The sequence below is a fragment of the Pteropus medius genome, unplaced genomic scaffold (assembly GCF_902729225.1).
Source record: "Pteropus medius unplaced genomic scaffold, Ma_sr-lr_union100, whole genome shotgun sequence".
NCBI classification, from domain to species: domain Eukaryota; kingdom Metazoa; phylum Chordata; class Mammalia; order Chiroptera; family Pteropodidae; genus Pteropus; species Pteropus medius.
Window position 1 is genome coordinate 1,866,661 of NW_024340701.1, and position 18,342 is coordinate 1,885,002.

Below are 18,342 nucleotides of genomic sequence, written 5' to 3' on the forward strand. Positions count from 1 at the left end.
CCCTTGAAACAATAAGCTGAACATCTAAAACTCAACAAAAAACACCCAACCTGCACACAAGCATGTCTGAGCAAGGGATCTGCACGTAAGAGTTACCACAGGAATGAACTGGAGCTTGGAATTCAAGAAGTCTAATTATCTCAACCCAAAAAGGCGTTCTCTAAGACATATTATATTAAAACTATCAAAAATCAATGACAAAGAAAGAATTCTCAGGGCAGCCAGAGAAAAGAATTAGGAGTAAGGTGACTAGTAGGCTGATAGAAGCTGAGGAGTGCAATTAAGAACAGGGCATTATAAGCTTAAACAATAAGAAGAGATTTGCTACTGAAAGATAACAATGAACGAACGTTCAGCATACATAGGGACAAACTGAGACAACAATGACTGAAAAGGAGAGGATTCAAAGATCCAAATTCACAAAGGGGAATAGAGATAAGGCGCACGCAGAAGAAAATGAACTACTATATTTATACAACTATCCTCTACTTGTTCATAATGGTAACCACAAGTCAAAGATTCAGAACTGAAATATATAACATAAAACAAGAAGGCCCAGAAGTAAAATCCACAAAACCCAACCAAAATTAAAAAAACAGACACACAAAGACAAGGAAGCAATGGAAACACCGAGCTACCAGAAAGCAAAAAGTAAAATGGCTATAGGAAAACCTCATATTTCAATGATCACCCTAAATGTAAAAAGACTGAATTCACCAATAAAAAGGCACAGAGTTGCAGAATGGATCAAAAAACAAAATCCAATGATATCCTGCCTCCAGGAGACACATCTCAGTTCCAAAGACAAATATAGACTCAAAGCGAAAGGGTGGAAAATGATATTTCAAGCAAATGGCATTCAGAGAAAAGCGGGAATAGCGGTACAAATATCAGACAAAATAGACTTCGAAATAAAAAAGGTAAAAAAAAAAAGATATTGAGGGATACTTCATAATGATAAAGGGAATCATGCTATAAAAAAACATAATACTTATTAATATCTATGTTTCCAATCAAGGTGCCCCAAAATATATAAAGCAATTACTAACAGAACTAAAGGGAGAAACAGACCAAAACACTATCATAGTAGGGGACCTAAACACCCCACTGTCAGATATGGACGGAACATCCAAACGGAAAATCAATAAGGAAATAACATACTTAAGTGACACAGTAGACCAACTGGACATAACTGACATTTACAGAGCCTTTCATCCCAAAACAGCTACTTTTACATCCTTTTCTAGTGCACATGGAACATTCTCAAGGATTGACCACATGCTGGGACACAGAGATTGCCTCAACAAATATAAGAGGGTTGAAATCAAACCAAGCATATTCTCTGATCATAATGCTTTGAAGCTGGAAATCAACTGTAAAAAAAAAGTAGAAAGAATAAATACATGGAGATTAAACAACATGCTACTGAAGAATAACTGGGTCAGGAAAGAAATAAAAAAGAGAGATCAGAGATACATAGAAACAAATGGTAATGCTAGTAGAAAATATCAAAACTTTTTGGACACAGCAAAAGCGGTCATAAGAGGAAATTCATATAATTACAGGCCTATCTCCAAAAATAAGAACGAGCCCAAATAAACTTCATCTTAAAAAACTAGAAAAAGAAGAACAAATGAAGCCTAAAGTCAGCAGAAGGAAAGAAATAATAAAAATTAGAGCAAAAATAAATGAAACTGAAAACAAAAAATAAATAAATGAATGAATGAATGAATAAATAAATAGTAAATGCAACCAAAAGCTGGTTCTTTGAGAAGGTTAATAAAATTTACAAATCCTAGCTAGACTCACCAAAGAAAAAAGAGAAAGGACACAAAAAAACAAAATCTGGGATGAAAGAAGAGAAATTACAACAGACACTGCAGAAATACAAAGGATTATACAAGAATACTATGAAAAAGTATGTAACACCAAATTTAATAACCTAGAAGAAAGGGACCAGTACTTAGAAAAATACAACCTTCCTAGGCTGAATCAAGAAGAACTGGAAAATCTAAATAGACCGATCAGCAGTATGGAAATTGAAACAATCATCAAAAACCTACCAAAAAGTAAAAGTCCAGGACCAGATGGCTTCACCAGTGAATTCTACCAAACATTCAAAGAAGATTTAACACCTATTCTCCTCAAACTCTTCAAAGAGGAGACAATACTTCCCAACTCATTTTATGAGGCCGATATTACTCTGATACCAAAACCTAGTTAAGATAACAAAAAAAAAAAGAAAACTACAGACCAATAGCTCTCATGAACACAGATGTAAAAATCCTAAATAAGATACTAGCAAACTGAATACAGCAACATATTAAAAAGATTATACACCACGATCAAGTGGGCTTCATCCCAGGGGCATAGGGATGGTTCAACGTATGCAAGTCGATTAACGTGATACACCACATAAACAAATTAAAAAATAAGAATCATATGATCATATCGTAGATGCAGAAAAAGCCTTCGACAAGATACAGCACTCATTTATGATCAAAACACTTAACAAAATCGGTATAGAAGGAAAATACCTTAACATAATAAAGGCCATATATGACAAACCCTCAGCCAACATTATACTTAATAGTGAAAAACTAAAAACCTTTCCTCTAAGATCAGGAACAAGGCAAGGCTGTCCACTATCGCCACTCTTATTCAATATAACATTGGAGGTCCTAGCGAGTGCAATCAGACAAGAGAAAGCTACAAAAGGCATCCAAATAGGAAATGAAGAAGTCAAACTGTCACTATTTGCGGATGACATGATTCTCTAAATAAAAAACCCTAAAGACTCCACAAGAACACTACTAGAAACAATAAACAAATACAGTAAAGTTTCTGGATACAAAATCAACATTCAAAAATTCATAGTATTCTTATACTCTAATAATAAAGTGTCAGAAAAAGAAGTGGAAAAAATCATTCCTTTCACAATTGCAACAAAAAGAATAAAATATCTAGGAATAAATCTAATGAAACATGTGAAGGACTTACATAATGAAAACCATAAGACCCTATTAAAAGGAATCAAAGAAGATACAAAGAAATGGAAAAATATTACATGTTCTTGGACTGGAAGAATTAACAAAGTTAAAATGACCTTATTACCTAAAGCATTATACAAATATAATGCAATCCCCATCAAAATCCCATTGGCCTTTTTTAAAGAAATAGAACAAAAATCATCGGATTCATATGGAAGCACAAAAGTCCTCGAATCGCCAAAGCCACCCTAAGAAAAAGAATGAGGCTGGAGGCATCACTCTTCCCGACTTCAAACTAATACTTACAAAGCAACAATAATCAAAATGGCCTGGTATTGGCAGAAAAACAGACACAGAGACCAGTGGAATAGAATCAAGAGTCCAGAAATAAATCCATGTTTATATGGGCAAATAATTTTTGACAAAAGAGCCAAAAACATACAGTGGAGAAAAGAAAACCTCTTCAATAAATGGTGCTGAGAAAACTGGAAAGCCACCTGCAAAAGAATGAAATTAGACTTGTCTTGTTGTCTATCACCACACACCAAAATTAACTCAAAATGGATTAAAGACCTGACTATAAGACCTGGAACAATAAAGTGCATAGAAGAAAACAGAGGAACTAAACTCATGGACCTTGGACTTAAAGAGGATTTTGTGAATTTGACTTCAAAAGCAAGGGGAGTAAAAGCAAAAAAAAATGAATAGGACTACATCAAACTAAAAAGCTTCTGCACAGCAAAAGAAACCGTCAGCAGGGTAAAGAGACAACAATCCGAATGGGAGAAGATATTTTCAAGCAATGCCTCTGATAAGGGCCTAATATACAAAATATACAAAGAACTCATACGACTCAATAATAACAAAAAACAAATGATCTAATCAAAAAATGGGCAGAGGACCTGAACAGACACTTCTCCCTAGAGGACATACAAATGGCCAACAAACTTTTGAAAAGATGCTCAACATCACTAGCTATTAGGGAAATGCAAATCAAAACCACAATGAGATACCATCTCACACCTGTTAGAATAGCTGTTATCAACAGGAGAAGTAATAAGAAGTGTTGGAGAGGATGAGAAAAAGGAACCCTCATACACTGCTGGTGGCACTGCAAATTGGAACAGCCACTATGGAGGTTCCTCAAAAAACTAAGAATTGATCTACCATATGATCCAGCAATCTCTCTACTGGGTATTTACCCCAAAGACTTGAAAACCCGTATCCAAAAAGATATTTGCACACCGATGTTCATAGCAGTATTATTCATGGTGGCCAGGACATGGAAGCAACCTAAGTGTCCTACAATGGATGATTGTATAAAGAAGCTGTGGTACATATACACAATGGAATATTACTCAGCCATAAGAAGAGATGAAATACTGCCATTTGCGACATGGACAGACCTTGAGATAATCTTGCTAAGTGAAATAAGCCAGACAGAAAAAATTGAAAACCACGTAATATCACTTATATATGGGATATAAACCTAAAAGCAATAAATGAACAGGACAAACAGAGACTCATGAACATGGACAATAGACCAGTGGTTATTGGGGGGGCAGGAGGGTAGTGGGGAGGTACATGGGGTAAAAGGGGTCAAATATGTGGTAACAGAAAGAAATCTAACTGTGGGCGGTGAACAATGTGAGATAGATAGATAGATAGATAGATAGATAGATAGATAGATACCTTACTGTTAAATTATACACCTGAAACTTACTGGATTTCATTATCCAATATCATCATAAAAATAATAATAATAGTCTACAGCCATGCCACCCTGAAGAAGCTCGATCCCGTGTGATCTCAGAAGGGTCGGACCTGGTTAGTACTTGGATGGGAGACCGCCTAGTAAGACCAAGTGCTGTAAGCGTAAAAAAAATTAAAAAATAAGGGATTGTAAGCTGACAAGGTCCTAGCAATCTGTGAGGTCAACTAAGAGTTGCCTCATCTAAAAAATAAAAAATAAATTAAAAAAATAATAAAATAATAATAATAATAGAAAAAATGGGCAAAGAACTTGACTAGACAGTTCTCAAAATAATATGTACAAATGGCCAATAAACAACTGAAAAAATGCTCATCACTAGTCATTAGGGAAATGTAAATCAAAACCACAGTGAGATACCACTTCACCACTAGGATGGTTATAGTACTTTTTAAAAGAAGAAAAAGAGAGAGAGAGAAAATCACAAGTGTTGACTAGATTGTAGAGAAATTGGAACCCTTGTACATTGCTGGTAGGAATGTAAAATGATGCAGCCACTGTGGAAAACAGTTTGGTAGTACCTCAGTAAGTAAAACATAGAATTACTACATGACTCAGTAATTCCACTTCTAGATACATATTCAAAAGTATACAGGTACTCAAACAACTATTTGTACATTAATGTTCAGAACTGCACTATTAACAATAGCTGAAAGATGTAAACAATCCAAATGTCTATCAACAGATGATTGTATAAACAAAATGTGATATTATCAATACATCATAATACTATTGGGCTATAAAAAGGAATAAAGTGCTGATACATGATATAACATGGATCAATGTTGAAAACATTACACTAACTAAAATAAGTCAATCATAAAGGCCACATATTGTATGATTCCGTTTATATGAAATGTCCAGAATAGGCAAATCCAGAGACAGGAAGTAGAATAGTGGTTACTATAAGTGGTGGGGCTGGGGGAAGGGAGGAATAGGGAGTGACTCAATAAGTACAGGGTTTCTTTTTAGGGTGATAAAAATATTTTAAAATTCAAGGGTGATGGATGCACAACCTTGTAAATATACTAAAAATCGTGAATTACATATTTTAAAGAGAATTTTATGGTATATTAATTATTTCTAAGTAAAGTTGTATTATAAAGAAAAAATATACTGATATTTTCTGAAATGGAATTCCAGATTTTATAGTCTTCACAACACATACTAAAATATAGAGTTATTTCATGGGATAATAGGTAGTTATCTTAAGAAACTGGAACAATCATCTTCTTAGAAAGTCTCCTTCCAATTACACTCCCAAACAAAAGAAGCACTAGTATAAAAAGAAAGTAAGAGCCTTCTACTGTATCCCAACAGAAGCACTCTTACCTTGAAACATTAAACAGGTTGACGACCATTGCTACACTGGCACTGAATAGATTTTCCATTTACCAAAGGATGAAAGGCGAGGCCCTTATGCCATTTGGTTTTACGTTTTTTTCTTACTCTACAAATGTACACACACTCACACCACCTCCATTACACACATCTCAGTTCCTCCTTAAATAGATTTCACTGACATCGAAAATATTCCAAGTCATTTTCCTAGAAACAATGAAATTACCTTAATTTCTGTTTTATGGTTTTAAAAAATGAAAAAGATTAACAATTCAAAAGAAATTATTTGCAGCTCACAAGTGGTTTTAAATGCAAAAGAAACCTATAGTGCTTTTAGGCCAGGAATTTATAGCACTATTGACATTTTGGGCCAGATAATTCTCTGTTCTAGAGAATTATCCTAGCAGAATCCCTGGCCTCTACCCGCTAGGTGCCAGTAGTACCCCCTACCCAGTTGTGACAACCAAAAATATCTCCAGACATTGCCAAATATCCCTCGTGGGGGAAAAAACGCCCCTGTTTGAGAACCACTGCCCTAGTCCATCAGTCTTAATAATTTCTTAACAGAGCAAATTAGCTAATTTCATCACTAACCTTAAAAACAAATATATTTTTGTGAAATATAGTAGCTGAATACACCTAAACGAGGAGGTCTCTTTGTTTTTTTAATAACTCAATTTCTGGAATTATTATAAAACCAATCTTTTAAAAGTATTCATACATATTCCCAAATATGTAGTATGGAAAAACAGAACTTGCTTCACAACTAATGAATTATACTTTCTTCTACACATACCCTTCCCAGAATACAAAAGTATCAGCTTTTCTGTCTCTTTATTTTTTTCTCCTTATAATCAAAAATTAATAATCTTTCCTCATAATAATTATGTGGGTATTGAAAAGGAACTTTGCATTCAAAACTTTCTACTTGTACCATGCTAATCTACAAAACAATGATAAATTAATTGCAACCTAAAATACATCTTATCTAATAACAATTTAATCTTTTTTGGGGGGGGGGCGTCCTAAGAGATTTACAATGTATCAACATAACCCAACTTTAACCAATAAAATTACCAAGTAGGTTAATTTAAGAAAGGTGCTACACCTCCGACAGCCTCAATCTAAAGAAGCCCGAGTTCCTTTCAAACCAACTGCTCAAACAGATATTTTTACAGCAATACAATTTTAAAAGCTTGCTTAAGACAAGATAATTTTTAAAAATAAATTTTGAAAAAGAAAATGACAAATTATTTTAATTGTAATTCATGGAGCTACTGACCCACACAGTATAAAATAAAGATCATAAGGACTGTGCAAATTATGGTTTTTCATTCATAAAGTATAGCCTAATAGTCTTTGTTACTTATCTAAATCCAGACTTCAGAACTAAATATAGTACAAATTGAACAGATAACATAAGATCTATTTTAAGGATGAATGACCAGAAGCTCCTAAATTCTAAAACTGAATTATTTTAAAGGAATACAAATAAGCCATACAACCACACATTCCTCAATGGAAAGTCATCCATCAACTAGTCTTTTTTTTTTTGCTATTTAAGGCAAATAAAAGTCCTTAAGTTACCTGCCTAATTTATATTTCCCACATCAGAAGTCAAATATTTCCTTTTACTGCCATGGGTATACTTTTTATTTAACCTGACCTTTAAAGCTCTATAATCATCTGTACTTTGTAATCAAAGATAAAAACCATCACTTAGCTCAGTACTATATTTATTAGATCAGAGGTTGACAATTTTTTTTGGTAAAGATATTAGATAGTAAATATCTTAGACTTTGAGAGCCATATGGTCACTGTTGTAACTACTCAACTCTCTCATTGTAACACAAAAGCAGTCATAGAATATACATTAACAAATGGGTATGGATGTGTTCCACTAAAACTTCATTTAAAAAAACAAGTGGCAGGCTGGATTTGGTCCAAGGGCTATAATCTGCTGAACCTTGTATCAGACTACTACACATGAGAAGAAATAGACCTATTCCTCTCTTTCCCATTGATACTGTTCTCACCCTAATATTAACTAATTACTTCATAAAATACCATAAAATACAATTAATTAGTATTCTCCTATTCTGTAATAGACATTCACAGTGGGATAATGTTAGTTCCTATTGCCTTAAATGAGGAATAAGAGCCAACAATGAGAATCAGGTTCAATACTGAAATTTGTGCTATATAGACACTGCACAGAAAGCCTGAGCCAAGAAATAAAAATAAAGCCTTTAGGTTCAGATCCAGAATCTATATGACTCCAGCAGAGACAAATGTGAGACCACTGTACCAAGACACATTCACAACCTAGAACACAAGAATTCCAAGGAAAAGTATTTGCCTCGGAAGGTAGACTTTCAATAAAAAATTACGAATCACAGGAGAAATGAAAAACCATGAAGAAGAACCAGCAGACCAAACAGCAGCAGAATCTACACTCCAAGAGTTTCAACTAATCTGAAAGGGGCTTAAACAAAAAATGTTAATGATCAAAACTTACTCATCTCTATGCAAGTATATTAGAAAACCTATAAGAAATAATAATTTCCTAGTAAAAATAATTTACCAAAATTGACTCAGAAGTAACAAATATCTAAATTAACCGAGTACTCTGGAAGAATAGGAAAAGTTTTCAAAGTAATTGACCAAGCATTTCACAGAGGAATTCTATCAAATATTTAAGGAATAAATTATTCTAATATCATTTTGACTGTTTCAAAGCACAAGAGGTAGGGGAGAACTTCCAAATTATTTTTATGAGGTAAGCATAACATTGGTATAAAAACCTAACAACAAAAGCATGAAAGAGTCTATGGCCATGCTACCCTGACCAAGCCCTATCCTTTCTGATCTCAGAAGCTAAGCAGGGTCAGGCCTGGTTAGTACTTGGATGGGGAAACCACCTAGGAAAACCAGGTGCTGTAGGCGTAAAATATAAAAAATAATAATAATAATAAGAGATTGTAAGCTGACAAGGTCCTTGCAACCTATGAGGTCAACCAAGGGTTGCCTCACCTAAAAAAATAAAAAATAAATAAAATAAAATAAAAAGCATGAAAGAAAAAACCACCATTCTCACAAATATTGAGGCAAAAACACCCCAGCAAAAAGAAGCTAGCCTCAAATTAAAGAATAATACACCAGGAATGCAAAAATGGCTCACTATCAGAATACCTACTAATATAATTCACTTTACTAAAAGACCAAAAGGGGAAAATACTTTTATTACCATATGTATTAGAGTTCTCCAGAGAAACAGAACCAAAAGTATATATTCAAATAGAAAGAGATTTATCATAAGAAATTAGCTCAATGATTATGGAAGCTGATAAGTCCCAAGATCTGTAGTCAGCAAACTGGACACCCAAGAAAGCCAATGGTATAGTTCCAGTCTGAGTCCAAAGGCCTGAGAATCAGGAGAGCCAATGGTGTTAACTTAAATTCCAGTCCAAAAGTTGTCAGGCTCAAGGCCCAAGAAGAGCCAATATTTCAGTTCCAATCCAAAGGCAGGAAAAGACTGATGTCCCAGCCAGCTCAAGCAGGCAGGAGGAATTCCCGCTTAATTATAAGAAGGTCAGCCTTTTTGTTCTAGTCACATCTTCAGATGATTGGATGATAGCCACTCATGTTAGGGAGGGCAATCTGTGTTACCCAGTCGACTGATTCAAATGTCATTCTTATCCAAAAATGCTCTCTCTCTCTCACAGACACACCCAGAATAATGTCTGAGTAAATATCTGGGTACACTGTGGCCCAGTCAAGTTGACACATAAAATTAACCATCGTGTACCATAGATTGTGAAAAGACATTTGGTAAAATTCAATATCATTCTTCATAAAAATAATTCTTAACAAATTAAAAAAAAGTTGTTAAGATTTCAAAACTGACAGAATAAAAGATAACTATTTCAGCCTAAATTGATTATCATTCACAACTGATATGATTATATAACATGAAAACCAAAGCATATCAACTGAAAACCCATTGCAAACATTAAAAAAATTCAGTATGCCAATTGCATCAAATATCAATTGTAAAAATTAATAGCCCTCATATGCAAACAACAAACAGAAGATAAAATGGAAGGAGAGTTTCCATTTACAACTACAACAGAAAACAGAAAAACGAAGAATACCACAAGAAATGTACAAGACACATATATATATTTTTAAATCTTAATATCTACCACAGAACACAAAATACTTGAACAGATGTAAAGGCATGCCATGTGCTTATATAAAAAGACTCAATATCATTAAGATATCAATTCTAAATTAATCTATAAATTTACTCCAGTCTTAATTAAAATGGCAACTGTATGTTTTTGGAAACTAACAAATGCGATTCTAAAACTTACATTAAAAAATAAGGAAGAAACACCAAGAAAATTCTGAAAAGAATAATAATAGAGAATTAAACTAACCAGGTATTAAAGCCACACATAATTAAATTATTATAATAGTGTGTACTGGTATATGAATAGATAGGTCAATGCAATAAAGTCTAGAAACAGACCAAAATACCTAGGAAAATTCAATATAGAATAAAGGTAACATTTCTAATCACTGAAAAAAATATTAACTATATAATAAATGTTGATGGTACAACTGAGTAGCCATCTAAAATTTGAATTCCAGATGGATCAAATATTTAAACATAAAAGCAGTAACTGTAAAATAGGAGTGTAATATAGGAGTCCTAAATAATAAAAGAAATAGGAGTCAGAAATGAAAGTTAAGACAGTAAAAAACAAAATGAACTATTTCTACATTGCAAAAATTATTATAAGCTAGTTTAAAAAATACTGCAAGCTTGGGGAATATCCCTAATTCACTGCACAGACACAAAAGATTCCTATAAATCATTAAGATACAAGAAAAATAACCTTGTAGAAAAATGGGTCTATGTGCCTTGTAGAATTCTAGGCAATAAGGATACAACAATGCACAGGTTAATAAAAAGAGATAAAAATCCCTGCCTTCATTGAACTTACAACTCTAGTAGTTTTCTATCTTGTAGTAGATAAATAAGTAAATAAATAACAGATAACTGATATATAAATGCATGCACAAGCACACACACTCACACAAACACATACAGATATAGACATATGTATATTTGCTTATCTATGTATAGAATAGCTCTAGAAGGATACATAAGAAACTATTAAATATTGGTTGCCTCCAGGGAGGAAAACTGGGGATCAGAAGGAGGTAAATGAGTTTTCACTGAATAACCTTTTCTATCTTTTGAGCTTGTACCATGTAATTTTAAAAATAAATTCAATTAAAATTAAACAAAATTAGATGTTCAAATAAAAGCAAGAAAAGAATATTTGGAAACAAAAGGAAAGCACATTTTTAAAAAAATAGAAAGTCTAGAAAAGAAAAATACAGCAATTGAAATTAAAAATCTCAACGGAGATTTCCACAATAGAGTAGAACCCAAATGAAAAGTAACTAAATAGGAAAATAAACTGAGACTCATGACTCCCCAAAAAACAAAAACAGAAACAAAAAGGTAAGGAAATTAAAAATGTAAAACAGAAAGTAAGAGACATGAAATATAGTATAAGACAACCTAATAAGCATATAATGGGGCTTTGAGACCAAAGAAAAGAGCAGAATTTAAAAAGATAATGCCCAAGAACTTCCTAAGATTAAAGACAGACATGAGTTCTTAAACTAAAAGAACATACCATGTCCTGAGCAGAATAAATATAAATAAGTCCACTCCTAGACTAGCATAGTGAAACTAAAGAACAAAGAATAAGGTAATCCTAACTACCAGAACAAAAAAAAACTGATTACCTATAAACAAGAGTAATAATCGGACTAAGAATTTATCAGCAACAATAAAAGTCAGTAAAAAAAAAAAGGAGGGGCGGGAATAGTATTTGCAAAGTGCTGAGGACAATAGCTATTGTCCTCAATTTTATAATCATTACAATATCATTTAAGAGTTTATTTAATATAAAGATAGAAGTAATTACAATAAATGTAAACAAATTACAATCTCTATAGGTAAATTCAAATTGGGATCAAAAAATTTAAATATGAAACTGTTTCACAGGACACATAAAAATATACTATCACAGATGGAATAAAAATAGAAATAAAAAAGACATACTGGGTAAATAATAAGCAAAGCAATAGGCAAATGCATACAATGAGAAAGAAAGTATATAATAATACTATCGGATAAACTAGAAATCAAAGTTAAAAGCATAAAACAGGACAAAAATAGACAATATTTATAAAATATACAATCTATCTATAGTGTAATCCAATAATAACCATGAGTTTCTATTAATATCTACCTCACAAGCAGGCCTAGAAACAAGTAATATACTGATAGAAACATAAGGAGAAATCTGTAAACACATGAGGAAATAATAATATTAATAAGAAATAGATCAATTAGACTGCAGTAAGAATATTTGAATAACAATACAAAGCTTGATCTAATAGAGATATAGAGAACTTTATGCAAACAAAACAGAGAATTCATATTTGCTTCAAATATACTTGCAGCATTCAAAAAAATCTGAACATGTGTTAGGCCTACACAAAAGCTAAATATACTCTAAAAGGCAGACATCGTATAGGCCATTTTCTCTGATCATGACGCAATAAATTAGAAATTAAATATCAAACAATTACCAAATAAGCCTCACCATGTAGAAATTCTAAAAGTTCATTTTATATAATTCTCAGATTAAAAGGGAAATTAAATTACATTTAGAAATGATGAGAACACATAAAAACCTGTGATATGGCCAAATCAAGAGGAAACTTTAAAACTTACATGTATATATTAGAAAATATGAAATACTAGGAAAAACTGAGATAAGAATAAAATTCTAGAAGCTACAGAAAGAACAATATATATATATATATATAATAAGTAAAACAAAAGAAGTAGAACATAGTGAACCACAACACATAAACAGAAGATAATCAGGAGAATCAAAGGTAATAAACTTTGTAAGGTTCCAACCAGGGTGGAGTTATCAGCAGGTTTGGCAAACAACACAGAGTCAATCGTCCCTGGGCAGGAACAATGTGAATTCACAGCTACTCTTGCAGGCTCCAGAATCCTTCATTTCTTAAGCCTTTGGTTTATCAATAAAAAAACAACTGATTTTATAAAAGACAAATCCTTTGAGAAGAAACCTAAAATAAATCTGTGTTAAGTTTTCATTTAAAAATGAAGACACAAATAAATCACATTAGAGAAAGGAGACAGATATATAGATATGACAGGCAATTATAACATTAGTTACAATTAGGTTTGACTACAAATAAAAGAAATCCAAATTTTAGAAGTCTTTAAACAAGATTTTTCTCTCACATAAAAGTTTGGAGGAGGCAATATAGGTCTAGGCAGCTCTGCTCCATAAAGGCCTTGAATACTCAGGCTCGGTTTTGTTCTACCACAGGTGACCTCCATTCCAAGGTCACTTTACAATCCAAGATGTCTTCATTTCAGCCAATATGAAGGAAGAAGGGACAAAAAAGGAGCAAAGAAAGATTCCCAAAAACTGCCATTTAACTCTTCTCCTAATATCCTATTGGACAAAATTAGTCAGATAGTTATACCTAGCTTTAAGAAAAGCTGGGAAATGGCATCTATGTGTCCAACTAAAAGATTTAATATGGAAAAAGGAAAATACAGTTATTGGAAAACTAGAAATCCTTGCCACATCAATTATGTACAATATTTATGCCTATAAATCTGAAAATTTAGAAAAAATTAATTATATACTAAGAAAATAAAATAAAATCACTTAAGAGAATGAAAGTCTGAAAAGACTAACAACCAATTTCTAAAAAGTTGAAAAAATAAAAAATTTACCTCCATCAGATGATTTTACAGGAAAGTTCTCCTAAACCTTCATAAAGTCCTATGCAATGTGAACTACCCACAATATTAGGAAAAAACCTGGAAGACTTCTCAACCCCTTCTATGAAGGTAGCATAATTCTAATACTAAAATTGAACAGAGTATCAAAAAAAGAAAAATTATAGGCCAATCTCACTTATGAACATAGACATAAATTCTAAATAAAATATTAGCAAATCAAATCCAGTAGTGTATGAAAAAGTGTTCATCATAAACAAGTATTATTTATCCCAGAAATGCATGGTTAAACAATAGATTTACTATTCACATTTTTTTAGATGAAAAGAGAAAATTATTTCATCACCCTAACAGATATCAAGAATGTTTTGATAACCTTCAATAATCTTTTCTAACAAAAATCCTCATTTAGAAATAGGAAACCTTCTCAGCTTAAGGAAAAGTATATATCCCCAACATCATATTAATAAATATAAAATAAACATTCTAGTCAGACAAAACATGTTAAAGCTGCCTGCGATCCTTACCTGCCTCTATTCAATCATCATACTAGATATCAATGCAATGACACACACTAAAAAGAAAAGTTATCAAAAAAAAGAAAAATCTATGGCCATGTCAACCCTGAACAAGCCCGATCTCGTCTGATCTCAGAAGCTAAGAAGGGTCAGGCTTGGTTAGTACTTGGATGGGAGACTACCTAGGAAGATCAGGTGCTGTAGGCATAAAAAATAAAGGGAGGGTTGTAAGTTGACAAGGTCCTTGCAATCTGTGAGGTCAACCAAGGGTTGCCTAGCCTAAAAAATAAAAAAAAAAGAAAAGGAAGACATAGAACTACTGTTGTTTGCAAGTGATATGACTATCTACTTAGCAAATTCTTGGACATCAACTGACCAACCAACCAACCATTAACCAACTATTAGAATAAAAATGAAAATTTGGCAAAGAGGCTAGATATAAAACTAACATACATAAATTAATAGCTTTCGTACAAATCATTAATAACCAATTAGATAAGGTAATGGAAAACAAGAATCCATTCACAATAGCAACAGTACTTGAAATATCTAGGACTAAATACAGCAAGAAAGGTCTAAGCTCTCTATTAATAAAATCAAATAACTTGACAGAAGCTCACTTGATCAGTTAGGAATATATTCAAGAGAAAGTAAGAATATCTGGATGACCATGTGTAAATAAAAATAGGGTTTGTTTTTTTTTCACATAACGAAAAGTACAGAGATAGACAGTTGCATTAGTTGAGCTACTCCAAGATGTCAGAGCTGGCTTCTCTACAATTCTCAGACTTTTCCTCATGCCATCAGCCTCATAATCACCAGGTGACTACTGCAGTTCTAAGGCAGGAAAGAAAGGAATCATCAGTCAGTTCCACCTTTCCCTTTTGTCACAAAAAGCAAAATCTTTCCCACAGTCTCAACAGAATTCCATTTAGATTGAAATATCCAGAACTGTGTTCATGTACCCACCTCTAGCTACAAGAAAGCTGAGAGAATAACTCACCTGGGTCTGGTTACTGCCATGAACAAAATGGAGGGTTCTAATGGAAAAAAGCTCTATTGCCAGTATCTAAAAGATACTAACCACAGATTTAAAAGATCTAAATAGAGAAACATATCATGTTACTAGAAAACATAATTCAGTATGTTAAAGATATCAATTCTCTGCAGATTAATTCTGAAATCAATATATTCCCCATAGAAATCCCAGAGAAGTTTTCATAAAATGTAACTGATTTTAAAATTCACATTTAAGATCTATTTAAGAGCACCCAATGGGACTTAAGAGAACATTTTCAATCAGTATGGTATGACAGAGAAATAGACAAATTTAAACAGTGGAACATAACAGTGCTCAGAAAAACAGACTTGTGTCTAAGAGTTTATTTTCGTTTCTCTTTTGATTTAATTAGTTATATAAATTTTAATATAGGTTCAATTAAATGAATTATATACATACATACACACTAAAAAGTTCTAAAAAACTTTGCCCAGTTCCCACTACCCCTCTCCATAAGTAACTACTATTCTTAGTTTCTTATGTATTCTCAAAGTTTATTACTACAGAATCAAATACCGTTTCCTGCTTTTCTCCCTCTCTTTTAACAAAATGAAGCATATCATACACAATACTATGAATCCTGCTTTTGTAACATATCTGGGAGATCTTTCTGTATCAGAACTTAAAAGCTTCCTCAATCCTTTTTACACTTACAAAGTACTACATTACATGGATGCTTAATAATTTAATTAGTCCTCTATGACTATTTGGGCTGTTTACAAATGACTGCCATTATAAACAATAAGTAATCTTATAAACATGCTATTTAGCATGCAAGTATATCTGGAGGATAATCCCCAATAGTGGAATTTCTAGCTAAATCAAAGAGAATATCCCTTTATAAGTTTGATAGCTATTTTCCATTTGCATTCCCCTCCACTACAGCAGTTGTACCACTTTACTTTCCCACCATTAAGATATGAGTGTGCCTATTTTCCCATTGCTTCACCAAACTAATGGCATTATCAAACAATAATGGTATTATCAATTGATACAGGATGATTAAAATGGTATTTGTTGCATTTTAATTTGCATTGCTCATTATTTGGGAGGTTGAGCGCCTTTTCAAATATTTAACAATCACTTATGTTTCCTTTCCTGAAAACATTCTGCTCATTCGGAATGTTTTCATTCAGCTTTCTATTGAGTTATTGGTTTTTCTATTGATTTCTAGGCACTGATATTAGGAAATTAACACTTAGTCCATGAAATAGCATACATTTTTTTCCCCAAGTGAGTTTTTGCCTTTTGAATTTTCTTAATGTTTTTTTTTTTTTGTCATGCAAAAATTATTTTGTAATTTTTGGGTAGTTGAAATTATCAAAATAAAGCATCTCCAGTAGTCAAACTCATAGAAACAGAAAGTATAATGGTTGTTGCCAGGAGCTGAAGGTAGAAGTTTAAAAGAGGGAGTTGTTGTTTAATGGGTATACAGTTTCAGTTTTGCAAGATGAAAAAGTTCTGGAGATTGGTTAAACCACAATGTGAATATACTGAACACTACTTAACTGTACACTTAAAAATGGTTAAGATAGTAAATTTTGTTATGTGTATTTTACCATAATTTTTTTTTAATTTTTTTTTAAGTTTTTTTAAAGGAAACACTATATGACCCAATAATTCCTCTTATAACTAAATACCCAAAAGAACTGAAAGCAGGGACACAGATAGATACTTGTACACCAAAGTTCACAGCAGTATTATTCACAATAACCGAAAGGTGAAAATAACCCAAATGTCTATCAATAGATGAATAGATAACCAAAATGTGGTATATACAAACAATGGGATATTATTCAGTCATAAAAAGGAATGAGATTCTGATACATGTTACAACATGGGTGAAACTTTAGGATATTCTGATAAGTGAAATAAACCAGACACAAATGGACAAATATTATATGATTCCACTAATGTGAAGTACCGAGAATAGGCAAATTCATGGAGACAGAAAGTAGAACAGAGTTAACAGGGGCTGGGGAGAGGGGAATAGGGAGTTATTGTTTAATGGGTATAAGTTTCTGTTTGGGATGATGAAAAGTTCCAGAAATGGATAATGCATAACATTGTAAAAGTATTTAATACCACTGAACAGTGCACTTAAATATGGTTAAAATGGTATATTTGTGGTATATATCTTACCACATTAGAGAGAGAGAGAGAGAGAAGGAAGGAAGGAGAGAATGAAGGAGGGAAAGAGAAAGGAGAGTGAGATGGATCAAAGAGAAGGAAAGGAACAGTAAATGGTTGAGAGGAAATAACTCTATAGAGGTGTTTTGGTCCAAAAGAGAACAAGACATGAAGGAGTATAGCAAAAGAGAGATGATGTGGTCAAAATAAGTTTTTCTCCCTTTAAAGATTTTTTTAATGTGAGAAAAATAACAATATTTACATGCTGATGAAAATAATTTAAGAGAGTGAAATATGACGTAGGAAAGAGACGGGAGAATTTCTTAGGTAATGTCTCTGAATAGGCAAATGGAAACAGGATATACCATATAAATAGAAGTATGACTTAGATTGGAACATGGATAGTTCATCCATAGTGACAGGAATAAAGTCCAAGGAAGTGGGTAGAGATGTGGGTTAGTAGCCATATGGGGTGATGGGAGGCTGTGGAAGTTCTCTTCAGCTTGCTTCAGTCTTCTCAGTGAATTAGGAAGCAAGCTCCTCACTGAGAGTGAGGACTAGAGAAGAAGTCCTGAGAGTTTGATTAGAGAAAAGAAGGCTTCAAATAATCTTCTGGGATAATAAATGAACTAGGGAAATGTGATTGCTTG

The 18,342-nt window shown here is 32.8% G+C and overlaps 1 protein-coding gene and 2 pseudogenes across 3 annotated transcripts in view; 2 read left to right on the forward strand and 1 right to left on the reverse strand.

Annotated features, from left to right (window-relative positions):
• TESK2 (testis associated actin remodelling kinase 2) overlaps nt 1-18,342 on the reverse strand; it is a 107,299-nt gene that overhangs the window by 67,476 nt on the left and 21,481 nt on the right. The gene's annotated exons all lie outside the window — the stretch shown is intronic.
• On the forward strand, nt 8,929-9,048 carry LOC120581324 (uncharacterized; annotated as a pseudogene).
• LOC120581364 (uncharacterized) lies at nt 14,590-14,709 on the forward strand (annotated as a pseudogene).